Source organism: Macrosteles quadrilineatus, unplaced genomic scaffold (genome assembly GCF_028750875.1).
Source record: "Macrosteles quadrilineatus isolate MER2022 unplaced genomic scaffold, UCM_ALF_1.0 Scaffold_3__2_contigs__length_128488019, whole genome shotgun sequence".
NCBI lineage: Eukaryota > Metazoa > Arthropoda > Insecta > Hemiptera > Cicadellidae > Macrosteles > Macrosteles quadrilineatus.
In genome coordinates, this window is record NW_026542596.1 from 83,406,574 (window position 1) to 83,428,494 (window position 21,921).

At 31.0% G+C, this 21,921-nt stretch overlaps 1 protein-coding gene across 1 annotated transcript in view; it reads left to right on the forward strand.

The window, feature by feature from the left end:
- Window positions 1-21,921, forward strand: part of LOC128990625 (serine/threonine-protein phosphatase rdgC-like) — a 76,635-nt gene that overhangs the window by 15,615 nt on the left and 39,099 nt on the right. The gene's annotated exons all lie outside the window — the stretch shown is intronic.

Sequence of the window (21,921 nt, forward strand, 5' to 3'; positions counted from 1 at the left end):
GACACAAGTAAAATTAATGATTGTGGCAAGTATATTGTAATGAAATATGTGTCCACATTTTGAAAATACCCTTTACGATTTACAAGATAATGAATCTAAAACAATTTTCAAACTGTAATTAGAGTATTTTACGGCTGATTGCTATTTCGTTTATAAATTATCACTGCAGGCAAAGTCCAAAATTACAAACAATGTTGCCACTATGATAAAGATTATATACTCAGCTTAGCATAAAAATGTTAAGCACACTGAGCGGAAATAATCGTACTCTGCTTTCAATTGCATCATTTCGTATTCTGATCTGCAGATATCTTATATAGGCTGCATCTGCATTCAACCTGTACTTGTATGTCAATAAGCTGGTGGGAGAGATTACGTTAGAGTGCAGCAAAATATTAAGAAATACTGCAGAAGGAAGTAAAAATTAAATTACATTTTGGTTTCCAAGTGGTTACGTTTCTTAGAACTTTTGTCTTTCTCATATTACCCATGTAGTGTTTTCTAATAGTTCAATTTGTGTACAAATAACTTTAGCAGTAGATTAAAGTGACGAAAATAATCCTTTCCTTAATTAAATATGTTAAAAGCGTTTTTTTACGTGATAATCATTATATCAACTGTTATACTTCTTTTTTCACTTAAAATGACGTTGGGCATTACTAAAAAGATTGTAAAAGATGAACCCAATTTCGTGTGGAAAGGATCTTTTACTTTACAAGTTCACCCTAACTCAAGGTAGAACAATCATACAGTCATTCACGGTGAAAATAAAAATAAAAAGTCACAACTATTTATTGCCTATTAATTATTGCCTGTTTGTTTATTTTGTGTTATTTCTTTATTCTATAGGATGCTTTGCTTACATTACTTTAGTCATGTACAGTACCATGTTGCATTTATTGCATTAAGTTAGTGCTATTTTATGGTAAATTAGGCCATATTGGATTGCATGATTATATTTGATATCTGCAATAATGGTGTACACCGTATAAAATAAATAAGTAAATTGTGAGATCTAAGCTCGCGCCTTTATAATAAATCTGTAACTACTAGACCAGCAGTCAAAGAAAATAAAGGATTATCATTTATGTTTGACTGGAAAGTAGTTTCGTTTAAATTAAACAAGTCTTGCAGGTTTCTATAACAGCTTGTCAAAACATATGGCTTATTGTTGTGTTGTTAAATGGAGGGGACTTAAAAAATGACTCATCTAAAGACCACCTACACTGAATAAAAGAAAGGATACGCAGGCTATGAGAATATTTTCTGTAACTAAGTACTCTTTCCTCAAAAGCTAGCCAATTGATTTTTTCAAACAATAGTCAATATGCTATGTGCTATTGCCGGAAGGGGTCTTATGACTCACAAAAGACCAACTGCACTTAATAAAAGAAACGATACAATTCACATCCTATTAGAATTTCTTTCTGTAACTGAGTACTCTTTCCTCAAACTCTAATTGCTTTTACAAATAAATAGTTTATATGTTATATAATATTAGTTATATGTTATTGCCGGAAGGAGACTTAAAAAAATGACTCTCCTAAAGGTCAACTACACTAATTAAAAGAAAGGATACATGTCTTAGGTTACGATAATATTTCCTGTAACTAAGTACTTTCCTCAAAAACCAATTGTTTTTTTTCAAATACGTGCTAAAGACAGGCTAAACCTCAGTCAAGATAGAATGAGGTGATGTTGCTGAGCTCCACAATTAAAGTATGTTTATAATGGCGAAGTTTGAGTGAAGTGATTGTGACGCCAAAGTTAAATATAGACTTGTGAACAACAGAAACTAGAGGTGTGCGACCATAAAACTCGGACACCGAATATCTATCTGAACAAAACACGTTTGATGGTAAGAGACGTTATATTCAAATCACAGTGACTTTAAAGTGATTTAACAACATGTCAAGATCAGCGGTTTCGTTAATTCAATGTGACGAGTTGAACATATCTATGTGCAATCTGGGGTAGAATAATATACCTCGATTATTAGGGTTTACTGCAGTTAGATGATTATGCTCATGAGAAACATTCTATGACTTTTGTTGATGACTCTAAATCATAATTAGGTCGAATTGTATTTCTAAAATAACAAGTGTTTAGTATCACTGTTTACAAACAAAATAAGGTAATTTCCTTGATTTTTTCTCTAAACAGTGAATCTCTGTAGGACTTGTAATTTGCGTTGCGTAAAAAAATACACTGTAGCCTATATTATATTTTGAGATGAATATTATCAGGAATCTAAACAATATTCATAGTTCTTATACATTTAATTCAAACAAAATAGAAAACTGATGAAACTTTGTCCAATATTTAAAGGCTTTGGTAATTTGTACTATGAACTCATCTGAGGCTCATAAATTATTGTGTAATCAAAGCTATCACAGGAGAATTAAACTCTAAATTGCACCACCCATTAACAATTAAATTGGTCTAAACAGCTGATTAGTTGACGTTCGAAGCTTTACCACTTTACTTCTTCTATGCCAATCCTGAAACCTCGTTAGTCCATTAAAATAACAATACTGTTAAGTGATTTTTTTCAATTCTAAGAACTGAAATAAAACGGCTACGTTAAAAAACATTCGTAGGTAAAAGTACATTTTCGAAAATCTATCAACGTTTTATCAAGTATGACTTATTTTATTTCCAAAGTATCTTAAATATTTTCATATCCCGTCTTTGTAAATGCAATATTTATGTAACCGTTTACAAAATGCAAACAAAGACATTTTGGGTAGAGAGATTTAGTTTAGTGCACTCGTACGACGACGCACCCAACAATGGGGTCATCTTGACTGCACGATGTAATAAATCAGTAATAAATACTGATTTGTTACCTCTGAGGTGTAAAGATGGCAATAAAAAACAAATTATGTGTGTTGTAAACTTTGTTGACTCATTAAACCTAATTTGATTTAAACAGGAAAATCCAATATGTTTAAGAACAAACTTTATTTGAAATCCATTGAGACAATGGAATACACTTAGTTTGCAAGTCTACTGTGGTAGGGTTTTTTATTGTGCTCGAAAAAAAAAATAAATGACTAAAAATATTATTATTGATTAAAAATAAAAGTTGTGTGGTTTCATGAATAAAGTTTTTTCAACTAAAAACAATTCTAATCAACCATGTGACAGTGTGGGATTGGATTCTTTTTGACCAGAGACACACCAGTTTTGTCCGGTGTGGGAAGCAATTTTCAGTCCGAGTATTGATGTTGTTTCTCTCTACCAATATCATCGAAGGTGAAGGGAGATTTGTAGTAATCCTAGTAAATTACTACGTGATTGGCTCGTGGTAGGATATCACACGTAGTATATTACCTGTATTGCATGAAAAGTAGTTACCTTACCCATAGATAAACCCGATCATTTGCATTTCATAATATTGAATTTAAAAAATTAAGAATCTTTATTTATATAATACAGAGATTTTGTATGTGAAGCGTGATTATTTTGATGAAATATTCTTGAGTTCGAAGCTAGAGCTTTTTGTTCGAGTTTTGTCCTTTTCGTAGGAAGATTCACTGTTGTCTACACTCATCTCCATTCATACTTGGCTTAAAATACCTACTTTGTATGGTCGCCATTTGATTGAAAAGTATTAAAGATAATTAGACTACATGTAAACTAACAACTTTCGCCAGCGATTTTGTAAAACAACTAATAGCAGTTTTATAAAACTTATATTTATTTAATAAGTTTTATGTTTCACTTAGTATGGTCGCCATTTAAAAGAAAAGTATTAAAGTACAAAAGTTTATGGGAGCCCATTAGTTCATAAAATGTATTATTACTATTCCAAATGAGACGAGGTTACTTACAAGAGTAGATCATATTGTAAGGAAAGATGAATGTACAGTAAATACATTTATGACCCAAGTTGAATTAATTAATGTAAGAATATTAATTGTGACAAGTATATTGTAATGAAATATGTGTCCACATTTTGAAAATACCTTTAACGGTTTAAAAAATAATGAATCTAAAACAATTTTCAAACGGTAATTAGAGTATTTTACGGCTGATTGCTATTTCGTTTATAAATTATCACTGCAGGAAAACTTCAAAATTGCAAACAATTTTGCCACTATGATAAAGATTATATACTCAGCTTAGCATAAAAATGGTAAGCACACTGAGCGGAAATAATCGTACTCTGCTTTCAATTGCCTCATTTCGTATTCTGATCTGCAGATATCTTATATAGGCTGCATCTGCATTCAACCTGTACTTGTATGTCAATAAGCTGGTGGGAGAGATTACGTTAAAGTCCAGCAAACTATTAAGAAATACTGCAGAAGGAAGTAAAAATTAAAGTACATTTTGGTTTCCAAGTAGTTACGTTTCTTACAACTTTGGGTTTCATCATATTACCCATGTAGTGTTTTCTAATAGTTCAATTTGTGTACAAATAACTTTAGCAGTAGATTAAAGTGACAAAAATAATCCTGTCCTTAATTAAATATGTTAAAAGCGTTTTTTACGTGATAATCATTATATCAACTGTTATACTTCTTTTTTCACTTAAAATGACGTTGGGCATTACTAAAAAGATTGTAAAAGATGAACCCAATTTCGTGTGGAAAGGATCTTTTACTTAACAAGTTCACCCTAACTCAAGGTAGAACAATCATACAGTCATTCACGGTGAAAATAGAAAGAAAAAGTCACAACTATTTATTGCCTATTAATTATTGCCTGTTTGTTTATTTTGTGTTATTTCTTTATTCTATAGGATGCTTTGCTTACATTACTTTAGTCATGTACAGTACCATGTTGCATTTATTGCATTAAGTTAGTGCTATTTTATGGTAAATTAGGCCATATTGGATTGCATGATTATATTTTATATCCGTTATAATGGTGTACACCGTATGAAATAAATAAGTAAATTGTGAGATCTAAGCTCGCGCCTGTATAATAAATCTGTAACTACTAGACCAGCAGTGTCAAAGAAAATAAAGGATTATCATTTATGTTTGACATGAAAGTAATTTCGTTTAAATGAAAAACGTCTTGCAGGTTTCTATAACATACGGCTTATTGCTGTGTTGTTAAAGGGAGGGGACTTAAAAAATTACTCACCTAAAGACTTACTACACTGAATAAAAGAAAGGATACGCAGGCTATGAGAATATTTTCTGAAACTGAGTACTCTTTCCTCAAAAGCCAATTGTTTTTTTTTTCAAATAATAGTCAATTGCTATATGTTATTGCCGGAAGGGGACTTAAAAAATTACTCACCTAAAGACCAACTACACTTAATGAAAGAAATTATACAATTCACAGGCTATGAGAATATTTTCTGTAACTGAGTACTCTTTCCTCAAAATCCAATTTTTTTTTCATATAATAGTTTATTGCTATATGTTATTGCTGGAAGGGGACTTAAAAAATGCCTCACCTAGAGGCCAACTACACTAAATAAAAGAAAGGATACAAGTCTTAGGCTACGATAATATTTCCTGTAACTGAGTACTCTTTCCTCAAAAACCAATTGTTTTTTTCAAATACGTGCTAAAGACATGCTAAACCTCAGTCAAGATAGAATGAGGTGATGTTGCTAAGCTCCACAATTAAAGTATGTTTATACTGGCGAAGTTTGAGTGAAGTGATTGTGACGCCAAAGTTAAATATAGCCTTGTGAACAACAGAGACTAGAGGTGTGCGACCATAAAACTCGGACACCGAATATCAATCTGAACAAAACACGTTTGATGATAAGAGACGTTATGTTCAAATCACAATGACTATTTAGAGTGACTTAACAACATTTCAAGATCAGCGGTTTCGTCAATTCAATGTGACGAGTTGAACATATCTATGTGCAATCTAGGGTAGAATAATACACCTTGTTTATTAAGTTTTACTGTAGTTAGATGATTATGCGCATGAGAAACATTCTCTAACTTTTGTTGATGACTTTAAATCATAATTAGGTCGTAGTGTATTTTCAAAAAAACAAACGTCAAAATAAGGTTTTTTTCTATAAACAGTGAATCTCTGTAGGACTTGTAATTTGAGTTCCGTTAAAAATTACACTGTAGCCTATATTATAATTTGAGATTAATATTATTAGGAATCTAAACAATATTCATAGTTATTATACATTTAGTTCAAACAAAGAGAAAACGGATGAAACTTTGTCCAATATTTAAATGCTTTGGTAATTTGTACTATGGACTCATCTGAGGCTCATAAATTATTGTGTATTCGAAGCTATCACAGGAGAATTAAACTCTAAATTGCACCACCCATTAACAATTAAATTGGTCTAAACAGCTGATTAGTTGACGTTCGAAGCTTTACCACTTTACTTCTTCTATGCCAATCCTGAAACCTCGTTAGTCCATTAAAATAACAATACTGTTAAGTGATTTTTTTCAATTCTAAGAACTGAAATAAAACGGCTACATTAAAAAACATTCGTAGGTAAAAGTACATTTTCGTAAATCTATTAACGTTTTATCAAGTATGACTTATTTTATTTCCAAGGTATCTTAAATATTTTCGTATCCCGTCTTCGTAAATGTAATATTTATTTAACAGTTTACGAAATGCAAACAAATACATTTTGGGTAGAGAGATTTAGTTTAGTGTACCCGTACGACGACGCACCCAACAATGGGGTTATATCTTGACTGCACGATGTAATAAATCAGTAATAAATACCACGAATACTAGAAAAATACCGGGATGGATCATAAACATAAACAAATGACGTTGTGGGCCTGAATCCTATAATAATTAAATAGCATTGAATATATGTTTTGGTAGTTAAGCAATGTTAAATAATGTTTATTTTCGGGAAAAAACAACATTTGTTTATGTTTATGATCCATACAGGCATTTTTCTAGTATTCGTGATAAATACTGATTTATTACCTCTGAGGTGTAAAGACGGCAATAAAAAACAAATGTATATGTGTGTTGTAAACTTAAGTATTCATTAAACCTAATTTGATTTAGACAGGAACATCTAGTATGTTTAAGAACAAACTTTAAATGGAATACACTTAGTTTGCAAGTCTACTGTGTTAGGGGTTTTTATTATGCTCGACAAAAAAAATTGCTCGACTACAATCATTCTTATTGATTAATAATAATAATCCTGTCGTGTGGCTTCATGAATGCAATTTTTCAACTAAAAACAATTCTAATCGACCATGTGACAGTGTGGGATTGGATTCTTTTTGACCAGAGATACACCAGTTTTGTCCGGTGTGGGAAGCAATTTTCAGTCCGAGTATTGATGTTGTTTCTCTCTCCCAATATCATCGAAGGTGAAGGGAGATGTGTAGTAATCCTAGTAAATTACTACGTGATTGGCTCGCGGTAGGATATCTCACGTAGTGTATTACCTGTATTGAATGAAAAGTAGTATTACCCATACCTTAAATAATGTAGATAAAACCCAATCATTTGCATTTCATAATATTGAATAAAAAAAAAGAATCTTTATTTATATAATTACAGAGATTTTGTATGTGAAGCATGATTAGTTTGATGAAATATTTTTGAGTTCGAAGCTAGAGCTTTTTGTTCGAGTTTTGTCCTTTCCGTAGGAAGATAATTAGACTACATGTAAACTAACAACTTCACCTATATTTTCGAAGTTTTTAATTTCAAGAGGCCTTTCGCCAGCTATGCTGGCACCAGACACATCACAAGACTTATATTAGTTTATCAGCAGTTTTAATAGTAGTTGTGAAGTGGGCCTTGTTATTATTACAAGGTGTGGATGTGTTTTGAGGTTCATTGTTAAATAATTCAGTACAAAACATGCATTTTAAAATCCACTTTGAAAGATTTATTTGTGGTTTAAAACACATAGCCTACATTCAACACACAACATAAACTACATAGTAAAAAGTCAAGTATTTTCAAAGATAGTTTAATGTTCAATTTCGTTCTTACATGTTGAAGACTATACGTTTTGATGTATACTTATTTTTGTATATTTCACCAAATTTAACCAAAATAAAACTTATATCGTATCAAAGATAAAAGATAGAAGTTTTGCAGACATCAATGTTTTACCATAAACTAACATTAAAAACGCCAAACAGGCATATTATATTACACCAGAGTGAAAATTCTATGATCATAACCAACATTCAATGATTAAAAAAAGAGATTTGTATTAATATAGTAGGACGGCAAACAGTAGATCAGTAAGTTATTGGTTATGTTATACCACGATTACTAGAAAAATACCGGTATGGATCATAAACATAAACAAATGACGTTTTTGGCCCGAAAATAAACATTATTTAACATTGCTTAAATGGAACTGCCAAAACATATGTTCAATGATATTATAGGATTCGGGCCAACAACGTCATTTGTTTATGTTTATGATCCATACCGGTATTTTTCTAGTAATCGTGGGTTATACTAACGAGAAAATATGTGCAAACGTTTAAATCTGTAAATTATTCACAACGAACTCCCAACGTCATAAGGTTGTGGCAATAATCGTTTCAGCTGTTTACTACAAACACGTATGAAAGTTTTGTATATTTTCACTCAAAGCGAATTATCGCAGCAAGCCAATCAGCTGAGCGTTTGTCGTACATAAATAAACAAGTCGAGAGTTTGGCGGAGTTGAACCAGATTTCTTGGCATCGTCGATGTTCTAAAAATGATCGGCCATCATAGTGGAGTTGTGCAGTGTGTGGCAAATCTAGCTTAGTGGGTCCATAGACAAACGTGCTTTGTATAGCATTCAAAAGGCACATCAGGTAGCTCTAGAAAATATGTTTCCCGATCATATTGCTATTAGGTCATTATTATGCTTTTGTGATGACGATATCACTAAAAATTCACTAATGTAATCTAAATTTCATAAAACATTTTATTTTTTAGCATCAATAGTAAGATTTACCCTGATTACTGAGCTTATAATAAACTAGCTGTTGTACCCGTGCTTTGCAACGGGAAGAGAACACGAAATAGAAACATTTTGATCTTTACATCTGTTGATAAAATAGTTACACATAAGCCTTTTAAAAACAAAATTTTACCTTTATGGCCTTAATAGGATAGCTGTTGTCATAAATGTAAAAAAATAATAGTACTGCACCCTGTTGGCAAACCTTGTAACTTTTTAATGCCATTCAATATCATAGAACCAACTTGTGTAGTTCAAACAGCTGACAAAATTCTTTTATTCCTTTTAAATACGATTACTCATAGGGTTGACATGGAAAACTCCAGAGCCACTGGGGCGGAGCCCGAAAGGACTTTTAAGATAAGAATGCGTCGATATGTTAATCGGGAATGTGAGCTATCATCATACCAAATTTCAGCCCAATCCGACCAGTATTTTTCGCGTTTACTTGTCACAAACATACATCCATCCATCCATACATCCATACATCCAAACTTTCTCATTTATAATATTAGTAGGATAGCACTGGCTAAAAGCCGAATGATATTAGTATAACAAAGCAATAATATAATTATAACTCATTTTCGCTTTGAAAATACACACTCATCAAGATACAAATACGGATGCATCCGAAATAATCTTATTTTAATTTCCGTTATGGATAAATATTTAAAATATAAGAGTAGTTTATGAAAATCCAACCCAGCAACTAGGGTAGAGCACTGTGAATATTCTCTTAATCCTAAAGTACCTCTAAATTATACAGTACTAGCAACTATACCCGTGCCTTGCAACGGGGTCAGTATGCAAAAGAGACATTGTCTCTGTTCTTTGAAAATGGCTTAAAAATTGTTTCACTTAGTAAACATTTTCTATTTAATTTAGAAACTAATTTGAAATGAATTCCTGTACGTTTCTCAGACTGTAAACACCTAGTTTAGGCTACATAAGATACAAAAATCAATGACAGATTTAAAGGTATATAATCAAATAACATGTTGAATGGTTTGAGCTATAAACGAAAAGCTATCACAATAGTTCCAAACCTGTCAATAGTGTATTTTTCTAACTATTTTTTTCAAATTATAATCAGGCAAATGGAAAATTTCCTTGGTGTCTGCAGGTTTGCTGCGGCAGGGGGTATCTTATTACTATTTACACAAAAATGCATTTAGAAAATAATTATACAAAAGGCCTTCAATGTTCATAAATATTCTCAAAACATAGAACACATTTAAAACACACATCATAGACCTTCTTTCATTGTGTGTTTTAAATGTGTTCTATGTTTTGTAAATATTTATGAACTTCGAAGACCTTCAGAAGAAGCAATAATATCCTTGAGAAAACCTGAAGAAGGATCCTTAGTGAGCAGAAAATAGTTGAAACACAACCATTTGGATTATCAACATTACAGGTATTTAAACCAATTTAATCGTATCTTGATAATCCGGAGGATAACCGTTCTGAAAATAAAATAGTTATCAGTTTATCATATCAAGCAAAGTTTATTTATGAATATTTTAATTCATTGTGTTTGGTTAGTATGTCTTTAGCGCATCGTTAATTACAGATACTTTAGTTTACAATTGATGACTGTAACAATTTTTGAAAACTATTTCATCCGTAAAATGTATTCTTTTTGTAAGAAATCATCCTAAGAAATGTTGCACACATTTGTGGTCTCAGCGTATTGGTAAAATCAGCCAAAGCCACGAACTTCGCAGTAAATTGTATCAGTTTATTCCTGGAAATCTTCACGGCTAGGATTGGAATCCCTAGTTCACACCACTATACGAAGGAAGTCACGTCTTGGAAAATAGTTACCCAACGATGTGCCACTTAAAAAAATAAGTAATGTAGAAAAAAAAACATTTGTATACTACAACTGAAGAATATACTTGATTCTTACACGATTCTGTATTCTCAGGTCTGATTCTTAAATACGGTTTGATAGTTGTTAAGTGGGTGTGCAATTTTGTTTCTTCATGGACCCTGCTTACTTAAAACTGCGTTCAACAAAATACACATGTTCTTTGACGATCTACCAGATTAATTTATTTGATCGGATAATTTAATACACTACATTTTTCATCACTTTTGGTTAGCAATATGACAAATATTCATCTCCGAATTCCGATGTATATGAACAAAACGGTGTTTAGATTTCCATTCCAATATTGTTTGCATTCTTCAAACAAGCATTTCCAGCCTAATCGTTGTTAAAAAAATACAACGTAAATCGTTGTTTACGTCCTCCAAATACAACCTAAATAACATATCATTTATTGAGATATGTTTTTAAGCCAAAGCAATACCATTCGTTGGACCTTTTTGAATATTTGTAAATTATAAAGCAATTAATTTGTTACAATAGATGGTTAACAATCCCGTTTTAAAGCAATGTTCACACTAATAGGATCGGTTTGCTCGTTTTAAGAATAAAACATGAATGTTAGCTACAACTATGTATCCAATACATAGAATAGAATACTATAATTATTCTATTAATAGACACAGTTTGATAATGAGTGGTTGAAATATTAATGAACCACTATTGCATACCTTATTATGTTGTGTTCGTAGTGCATTAAAATGTCAACTAACTATATGTATGGTCGAAATTATTAGTTCCAAAAATTAGAGATTTAAATAGTGTTCAAGTGTTGAATTTTCTTTACGGGAAGTAATTTTCTTTCTAAAAATTATATCGCAAAATTGATGTTTCCAGTGAGTAATATTAAGAAGCCCACAATTTATACTACACCATCTTTCATTTTTCTCTCGTATAGCATCAGGTGCGCTCTACGCAACTGACCTATTGCATTATTAGGTATCAAATTATTAGGTATCAAAACCTATTTGTCATTGGTGGGACTTATACCCAGGTGCAAACATAATATAGTAATATAATAAAGAATGACTCAAATAGCACCTAAATCTCAGTAAATCTGTTAAACGAAACGTGACTTATGTTAAAGGTGAAATTGAAATGTTTAAACATATTGTTTGAAATGTAAGCCAATAAAATAACTTTTGTTTTTTTAATGCGAAACATTGAACTTTAAAAGCAAGATTGTACTACACGAGGGTTCATGTAATGACTGCATCTTACTGAGAATGGAGAAAGGTGTGTCAGTGTTCTAGTTTAATTAAAACGTGTTGTCTGAAGTTACCTCAGGGAGATTAGTGTTGACAAAACTCACTATCAGACAAATGCATTTCGATTTGTAAAACTAAATGGAAAAAACACAACCTTAAGATATATATATTTCGCTAAGCTTGAATGAGTATTACAAATTAATACCTGGTAAGGGAAGACTTCACATGAGGGTGTTACTGTTGCAATATATTCAGTGTGTCCTTAAAAAAATGTTTCAGGACTTTGTAATATGAATCCTCATACTAAAAGGAAAAAAAAAGTGTCAGTGAAGGTATGTCCGAAAATGCATATTTACCTAGATATCCGCCGTTTTTTTTACATAAATATTTTTATCTTTAAAGTTTTTCTACCGATGATTATGAAACTTGGTAAGCATTGTAACGTACTAAAGACCTATTATAGAAAAAAATAAAGCTGGTCCGATAGGAAATTTTAAAATAGCGGTCGTTTTAATTTTTATAACTTAAATAACTCGAAAATGGACGATTTTATCAAAAGATGCCAAGATCACTTTTTTAGCATTAAATTTCCCATCAAACAACACCAATATAAAAACAATCGGGCCGCAAATAACTTAAATATAACGGTTTTTATGCTTACCTAAATTCATAATGATCTGTTAAAAAGCTTCTAAGATAAAAAAAGTTATGTATAAAAAACAAAAATTGCGGATATTTAGGTAAATATGCATGTGTGGACATACCTTCACATACACCTTATGCCACCTTACGCCTTACGCCTCTTAGTATGAGGATTCATATCCCAAATTCCTGAAACATTTTTTATTAACACCCTGTATATACTTTATTTACTGCCTGTTGAGATTTTAGTATACGATATAAGTATATTGGGTCTTTCTATGTAAAGTTACCTTGTTTAAAAATCTCTCTGAATGGAACCTCCCCCATGAAAAGCCACAAAAACACACGTAATACGAATAAAAAAAATATTGTTTTTTTTTGTCCTTTAGTAGGAACATGACGCCGTGGTACTTATCGTAGGCTCTTGAGAATTCAAAAGAAGTGTTAGTAGTATTGAATTCAGCTAATAAAATTGTACGTTCTGATTAAAAAATAATAATGACACTTTGCAAACTTTTCCTGTATAAGGATTGACGGTTATATTTTAACACAGAGTACTCTGTGATTTTACAAATGTCTTTGGTAGTTTTTATTTTATCAGCTAATCTTCTTTATTCGATTGACTTAATTGATCAATTTATATATTATTTATTATTTGTTACAGCACGGCAGTAAAGTCTGTAGCTATTTCTGTCTTTTTTGTTCAAAAACGACTTTACATTTTAGTAAGAAAAAAGTAAAAAGTAAGTAAAAAATCCTTTACATTTTAATCAATACATTAAATTTATACAATTTTACAAAGAAAAATGCTTCCATGGACCACAAGTTTTAATTTATATCATGATAGCATAGAATCTAAAATAGAGCTTCCTTTTTGTTGTTACAACAGATCTCGGTAACATTTGATAGCCCCGAGATTAATACTTTAATACTTTTAATTGAAATTATGACCATACGAAGGTAGGCATTTTAAGCCAAGTATGAATCAAACTAACGATAAATATTATTTTCCTACAGTTACCTGACAAAGCTGGCTTCCTTGTACTGTTTAAAGCACGCAAAGTAGCTAATTGCTGCATTTACTTATTTTTCCCGCACTCATTTTATTTTTACCACACTCCAGTATTTCAACCAAACAACATCAGTGTGGTTTTAATAGGCACGTAATACATGTACGTTTTAAAATAAGTTGACAACATTACGACAGATACTACGACTACGATCAGCTGTTGCAGTGTTACCCATTTCGTCCAACGCTTGCATTTAACCCTAACCTAAAAGCGTGTTGCTTAGTGTTTGAAAGACTAATTATTTCTATGCTTTGTAATAACTGTAGGAAAAATATAATGAGCAACACCAGCGGAAAGTGCCACTTCACACACTAGTTACACAAATAACTATTGTAAATGATATAGTCAAATATAAAACTGATTCTCGCACGGAGATACCTTAAAGATTGGGAGTCTACAAGGGTGTGTACAAAACCAAGTGTAGGGAGTGAGGGTGTATAAAGTGCAAAGAACGCATTATGCGTCAAAACAAAGGCACTTCATTATTGACAAGGTTCCTTCCTCTCAAAGGAAACTCGTTAGGAAAAATTATTTCTAAAAGCGTTTGTAAATTTTACTTCGAATTTTACTTTAGAATAAATTGGCTGCCACCGATGAACTTTGTCTATGCTATAGTCACGGTACAATCACGTAGGAAAGTCAGAGGTGATATCAGCGATAAGCTAAAAGGTGAACCAGCGATTTCTGTGTTATCAGCCTAAGGCTCTCAACCATCAAGACATTATGATTAAAATTTAAAACAAAATTAAGCAGCTCTTTTGCTATATTTTAGAACCGAAAGATACTTGTACAGTTGTATTTACTTTACAAGTATTAGAAAATGGCGGTTTAGCATTCATATATACGGAGTGTTTGGCAGTCAGTATAAAACAATGTATGCACGCAAATTGAGATAAAACTACGTATTTAAGAAAGTTTAATCTTGTTCCTGGTAAAAAAAAATCATTTTAGATTTTTTTTCGTGACATTGTCGATTAAAATATTTTCAACTTTTATCCAACATAGCGATAATATTTACCAAGTTTTTTTACTTTACATGGAATTACTTGCATTTCATGGAATTTACTTTACTCTCACGAAAGGTATTGCTTGTTACTGTTTCACCCATATAAAGCCTTGTACATTCAACTTGTACAACAAAAATGTTGGACATGCATAAAAAGGGAGTCCTTACTGCAGGGCATTACATTTTATTCCTAACTTACATTGTCTGTTTTAGTCTCCGGATTTTATATCGTTAGATACTTCAACATTTTAAAATAAATATCACATAAAAAGTTATTTTACATTTTTAATTGTAGCACACTATGCCAAGTTTTCATTAGGAACATTGGAATTGCTTTTATAGCATATCTACGAGTAGGACTATGGGCAGCGTATTCGATCTATTCACAACAGTTATAATATCCTGTTAATATTATAATTTCACTAAATATAATTATAAAATTTTTAATACGGCATTTTATACGTATTTTCGTCATTTGTAAATATTTTTTGCAGGAAGACCGTTTCGTGTTAAAACAAGTTATTTAAAACAATTTCAAAATCTGAAACTCATTGATCGCTGTAAATTGATGTTTAAAAGTAGTCGTGCCATTTTCTTTGTTATTTACTATCATAGTACCTTCTAAATTTTATGCCAAACTAAAAGGGCAACTTATTTTAAACTATACACCGTTTTTGTACATACTTTCCGAGTTCGCACCAAATAAACTGGACCAATTTCAGAAACTGATAAACTAAATAAACTGTAAGCAGCTCTCTCAACCCGTTTAAACATACTTATAAAAAATACTATAAAACACGGACTTAACTGGTTTAAATGAACTGAGAAACTATTCAGTATTTAAGGGGATTCGCCACTGAAAATAGGTAAAAATCATGAAAAATTGTAAAAATATTTTTTTGCATTTCTTTGTACATTGGACCCTATTACATCCAAAAAGTATGATATAATCCATGTAAGAATGTTATTATATGTTATAACCAAGGGGTTTCGCTCTTTACGATAACTACAAGATCATAGGACACCTTCTTATTCAAACGCGGTTTTCCGCAACATTGAAATTTCACGTAGTGGCGAATCCCCTTATTTAATATATATCCGTACTCAGTACACAATCCTACGCTATACTCTTATATGAGCACCAAAGACATCGAAAATGGCTTCGACGATTTCCTTCATATGTTGTAAATAATTTACATCTGGCCTAAAAACGTGATTACTGCAGTTAAAACTGCCAAAAAATCTAACTACGTAATAAATGAAATAAGGCAACATTTTTTTTACATTGACCTTACGGGTTGCCAAGTACCATGATGGTCGTACAAAATATCAAGTAAAAAGTGTTTATAATAATCCATCCACAACTAACAAATTACTAAACACAGTACAAAAGGTAAAACATCAGTAATTGTTATTGAGTAAAGATTGCACCGAAGATTATACTCAATATAGGGGTACAATGGAAATAAAATATACAAATCTACCGAACGTTTCCTGCCAATGACTCGGTCTCAGGTACTATATCATAATATACATACATTTTTATATGAAACGATTAAATATAATTCGTTCATAAAAAACCAATATATAAGAGTTACATATTCAATAGACTACTCTTGGTCAAATGTAGAATAGGCTACTGTAGAAGTGTAACAATGAGCTGACTGTACCTCATCTCACTGTGTAATGTAGTCTAGTCTCATTGTATTCAAACTCATACATTGTACTCATTCAAGTCTGTTGTGTATTCAGTGTCTAGTAAAAGTTGGCACCAAGTTAACTCCACAATAGTCACTGCTTCAGATTTAATTATCCGTTACCATTGTTCATAGACTTACGTTTTTTAAGCTTGAATAAAAATCTTGAGAAATTACCACATTGAAATAATTGATATCTAGAATTACTTACTGTCATTAAAATATTTTGAGCTGATGGAAGTAAAAACTAACTTAAGCCGTTTATTACACTACCTAATTAATTCGTGTCATTTCTTTTTCAATAGTATAATTTTTATATTTTAAAATAGAATCTAGTTATCAACTTTATTTGAGTTAATAGCCAATTATATAATTGCATCTTTTAACTCAATGAAATCTGATTGAGGGAATACCTAATTGTAGTATTATGATCCTAGTTTATGTGGTTTTCAGTAAAGATGTTTTGCTAAAGAAGGATGGTCGTTAGTTGTTGTGTAATGATGTAGAAATAATGAAGAAGAATTGTTTTAGCGCTAAAATAAATTTTGGTGCTACATGCACCTTAGTCATAGGAACATATTCTTTTGGCACTGGGAAAACTCTGTTGGGTAAACCAAACGGATGTTTTGTGCCAATCAAGAAATCAACTCATAAAAACATGGGAAATCGATGGGTTTAAAATTGATTTGAAGAGCAATACAATGTAAATATAGATAAATAATGGTACTCCTGTATACATCAAAGTTTAAATAAAAAAAAATAGGATTACTGTTACTTTGAAAATTGTTAAAGACTCTACATTAATAAGCGTAGAGTAGTTACGCTTAGGTCAGTGGCATCCAAAACTATTATTTACACGAAGTGATCGTCGCAAAAAGGAAAAAGATTGTTTTGGGAGAAGGAACTTTAAGTCAAATCCCCCCTAACCTAAGACTGGACAAAGTAGAATCACCGGATATAAAGTTCAAAGGTCTCCAAAGTAATTGGCCCATTGTTGAAAACTGTGAATTATAGGGAAATGAAACTTATTCGAATGAACCTTTTATCTTATTGTACTTACCGGGACTAGTCATCAAGAGATTGTAATACCCTGCAATCATTCTTATAACTTGTGTCTTTTCTATTCACTCCAATAAATCGTTGGTGAGTCAAGATTTGTCTTCAAATATGGCACACCTTTATATAAACAGTAAGAAATTCCTGTGTTGTTTAAGAATTAAAGTTAAACGTATAGTTATGTGTCAGATTTCACATTTATATTTAATCTTTATTTTTCAAACTACTTATTCAGTTACTAGTATAAATATGCAATCTATTAGGAGTAAGATTTACCATAAACCTGATAGTTTTTTTTTTTTTTTTTTTTTTATTAAGGAAAATGTAAACCGTCTATACACGTGGAATATTTTATAAACATAAGTTTTACTATTTAAGATTCTTCTCAGAATAGATAACATATACTGTTCAATTTAATACTTATTTAAATGATTTGTTAAAAAGTGTGTTGATAGTTTATTTTTTATAATAATTAATAAACGTATAAATGTGACAGATTCATATATGTCCTTTGATAAATAAAAGCAATAACTTTCTCGTGTTGATTTTCTTCCATTACTTTCAAGACTGTTTAAATATTAACGAAGATAAAAAAAATCTTAATGTATTATTAGTTTTCGAAAACAAATACTTTTGGCTAAACCACTTTCCTAAAAGTAGTAGAAGATTACAATTTATACGAAAACAATTTTAATAAAAAAATTGCCTAGTTTTGTAATATTTTCTTTCTTCTTACATATTCAAGGTAATGATATAGATTTATATTAATGAAAGCTTAGAATCATCCAGAATAAAGAAGAAATAATTTTAAATTTCATCCAACCATTGATACTTTATTGTTTGGCAACCAATTGAGCCCCAATAGCCATTACTGAAGGCTTATAACTGTATCATGTGCCAAAGCAGTTTGGCAGGTATCGAGTGCCATACAAACAAGCAGATACCGTATCATACTCCTACAGACTTGTCCAGACTGTATATTCCACTTACATCCAGTTGAAACCAGTATAACTAGAGCTTTACTGTGTATCTAAATGTACGTGGATGATAAATATATAAATATACAAGTAAAAATCAGCGAATTTCCATTTGCCTGATTTGATTTTCAATTAATTCTATTTAAATAACATTAGTTTAACAAGTACCAAGGTGTGCTGCTACAGGGAGGCTAATAAAGTGTGTCCTTAATAGAATATTAATAGTTTAGTATAAAATAAGTAAATTTACTAAGATTGATTAAAATATAATATAAAAATATATAACTACAACAGTTTACAATATTCTCCATAAGAATAACATGGGGATTTTTTAAATTTTGTTTACACTTTTTAAAATTTCTTCGCAATATGAATTATTTGCTTTTTCACTCTTCAAAGTGGTCTAGAGATAAATTGGGAAATGTTTTGAGAGTCAAAAATTAGAAAAAAAACAATATTTACCCTACAAAACCCCGTTCCCATGGTCCGATAATGCTCGTTCGTGAACTCATTTAAGTTTATCCCAGCCTTGGCCTTCAAGACATATTTAATTTTAATCGGACGAAAATTACTCGAGTTATCGTGTTTTTGGACACATATATGTGGTCATAGTTTCAATTTTTCATAGTTAAATAATTCACAAGTGTGAAGTTAGTTGATCTAAGTCATTCTTAGTTTACTCTTTGTGTAAGCTTTTTAACACAATATATGAAACGATAAAGATTTCTGATTTCTGATATATATATATATATACATATACAACATTTTGAAAGGATAGTGTTTTTGGCATCTGGGGGCATCAAAATTAAAAAGTTAATTTGGCCCCGGGCCTAGGTCTTACCATGAGACATACGGTAATAACCCTTCCCTGTAGGGATATTCGCTAAAAACCGAAGATAAATTAATCCGGGAGATGTAGAAGCTGAGATTTTGAAATACACATATCCTCACAGCCATACAAACATTAAGCAAACTGTAAGAAACATTCACAAGTTGATTGCAGTAAGAGAATTCCAGATTGTTTTTAAAGATAAACATAGATGTAAATTGAAAAAACTTATTACCGCTGGTCTATGGCACAGGAAAAGCGCACTTAAAAAATCAACCAGAAAGGGAACACATAAATCACCTCTTTGATAGTAAAAAATATACATGGGAAGCACATCAAAATACGTCGTTAACCCGAAGAGTGCTATATGTCTAAGTTTTCAAACCCTAAAAAATATAAAACTGGTACATACAAGCTCTGTAATCAAACTTGATTAAACACGTATCCGTTAAACCAGCTGATTCATCCAATGGATCAGCTTGTTGCTGATTAGCTGGGAATCATCTATATGTAAATCCTCATCAGTGTTAAGACTCGTTCACCATTGCATAAACTCGATCAAAATTGAGTTTAAATACTGATCCAATCAACCTATCAGACACAGGCAGCTGAACAGTGAGTTATCTGTTTGCTAACATGGATTGATCACTGGTATTTATCAAAACGGACACCTAATCACACATTGAATACATCCATACAACACACAGCCCTGGGATGTATTCAGGTAATATACTACTCTATTTTGGGATCATTTTGTATTAATTTATTTTTTTAGCTTTACAATAAAAATGACAATTATGAAATTGATCATCAAACATGACATGTTTACCAATAAAGATGTTTCTTATCTTAACCCTAATAATTCCTCACAATAGTGCATTGTTGTTAAAAATGTTGTAATAACAATGGCAGATTTAGCTTTTAAATGATGAAGAGACTAGTATAATCAAGAAGGGTTTTCAGACTAGTAATATACGGATTCGAAAAGAATGTATTCCGATTGTGAATGATCTATTTATTATTATTAAATGATTAAAATTTAAGGTTGTACCAATTGGGAAAAAACTGACCTTCGTTATATTACAGATTACAAGACGTAAAAATAAATTACCATACAGGGTGTTAAAAAAAGATGGGGACATAATTTACGTAGTGATTCCTTGGGTCAAAATAAAGATATAATCTAGACTAAAATTTTTTCTTCATTAATTAGATATCCGCCATTTAATATTTTTAACATAAACATTTTTATTTGAAATATTTCAACCCATCTTTATGAAACTTTGTATGTATGTTAAGGTAAAAGAGACCCATTTGCGAAACACAATTCATCTTAATTCAACTTGAAAATTTAAAATGGTGGCCATTTTAATTTTTAAAACTATAATAAAAATAAGGCAGATTTTATGAGAAAATGTTAACGCTCTTTTACTTAGCAATTTTAGTTCCCTATCATACCAAGCTCAAAAAAGTCGAATAAGAAATAGCTAAAAAATATTACGATTTTTAGTTATAAAATGGGGCGAACCTGACTAAGTTAACCTTATTCTACCCAATTTTACAACTAAAAATCGTAATTTTCAGCTATTTCTTATTCGATTTTTTTTACTTAGTATCATTTGATAGGGAATTAGAATTCCTAAATAAAAGTGTTCTTGTTATTTTTTATTTCATAAAATCAGCTATTTATAGTAATTTGAGTAAAAAAATTAAAATGATAACCAATTTCCGCCACTTCTAAATACATACCAAGTTTCATAAAGATCGGGTAAAAAAGTTTCAAAGAGAAAAATGTTCGTGTAAAAAATACAAAATGGCGGATATCTGGTTAACAAAGCGATTTTGCAAAAAAAATTACCCTTGATTTTATCTTTATTTTGACCAAAGGAATCAGTACATAAATTATGTCCCCACCTTTTTTAACACCCTCTTTAGCTTCAGGGTAACATAAAAAACATCATCTATAGTAAAAACCTTTAACTAATATTTTTCCATCGTCTGGATAGCCTCTACTTTAGTATCTTGGGTCTTTTTAAGTAAAAAGAATTGTGAGATATAATTACAGGAAATGCATACTAAAAAAAAAAAAAAAAACATTTGTTTATGGGTTCCAGGGCTCCAGCACCCGAGTATATGTTTTATTTTTGCAAAAGGCTCTTGTCTGTGCACATGCTTTTGTAATGGTCGAAGCTGTCAATCGTCATGTTTTGATTGAAGTATTGAATACGATTAAGTGCCTTTGTATTTTATGTAAAATTCTTTCTTTATTTTTTTTAGATATGAGTTTGTAAAATAAAATATTTGTTTTTGTTACTTACATTCATATCTACATGGTGCGTTGTTGTGTAACACTAAGCAATCTGATTTTCCTGTTCAGTGATTGCGTATCTTATCCATTCCATCCCAACAATTCCTTGTATCCGTGTTTGTTCTAGTTCCTTATTCGCACATTTCCTTGGTTGCAAAAATGAAATATACATGATGTTTACATTCATTATAGTCATAAATAAATTGTATTCACGAAGATTATACTATACTGACTGAAGGAAATTTAAAATAGGTATAGTTGAATTGTTTATTTATTTATACTCATCATCTTCCTGTATGAACTAAATAGAGCTTTTTAGGGTTGAT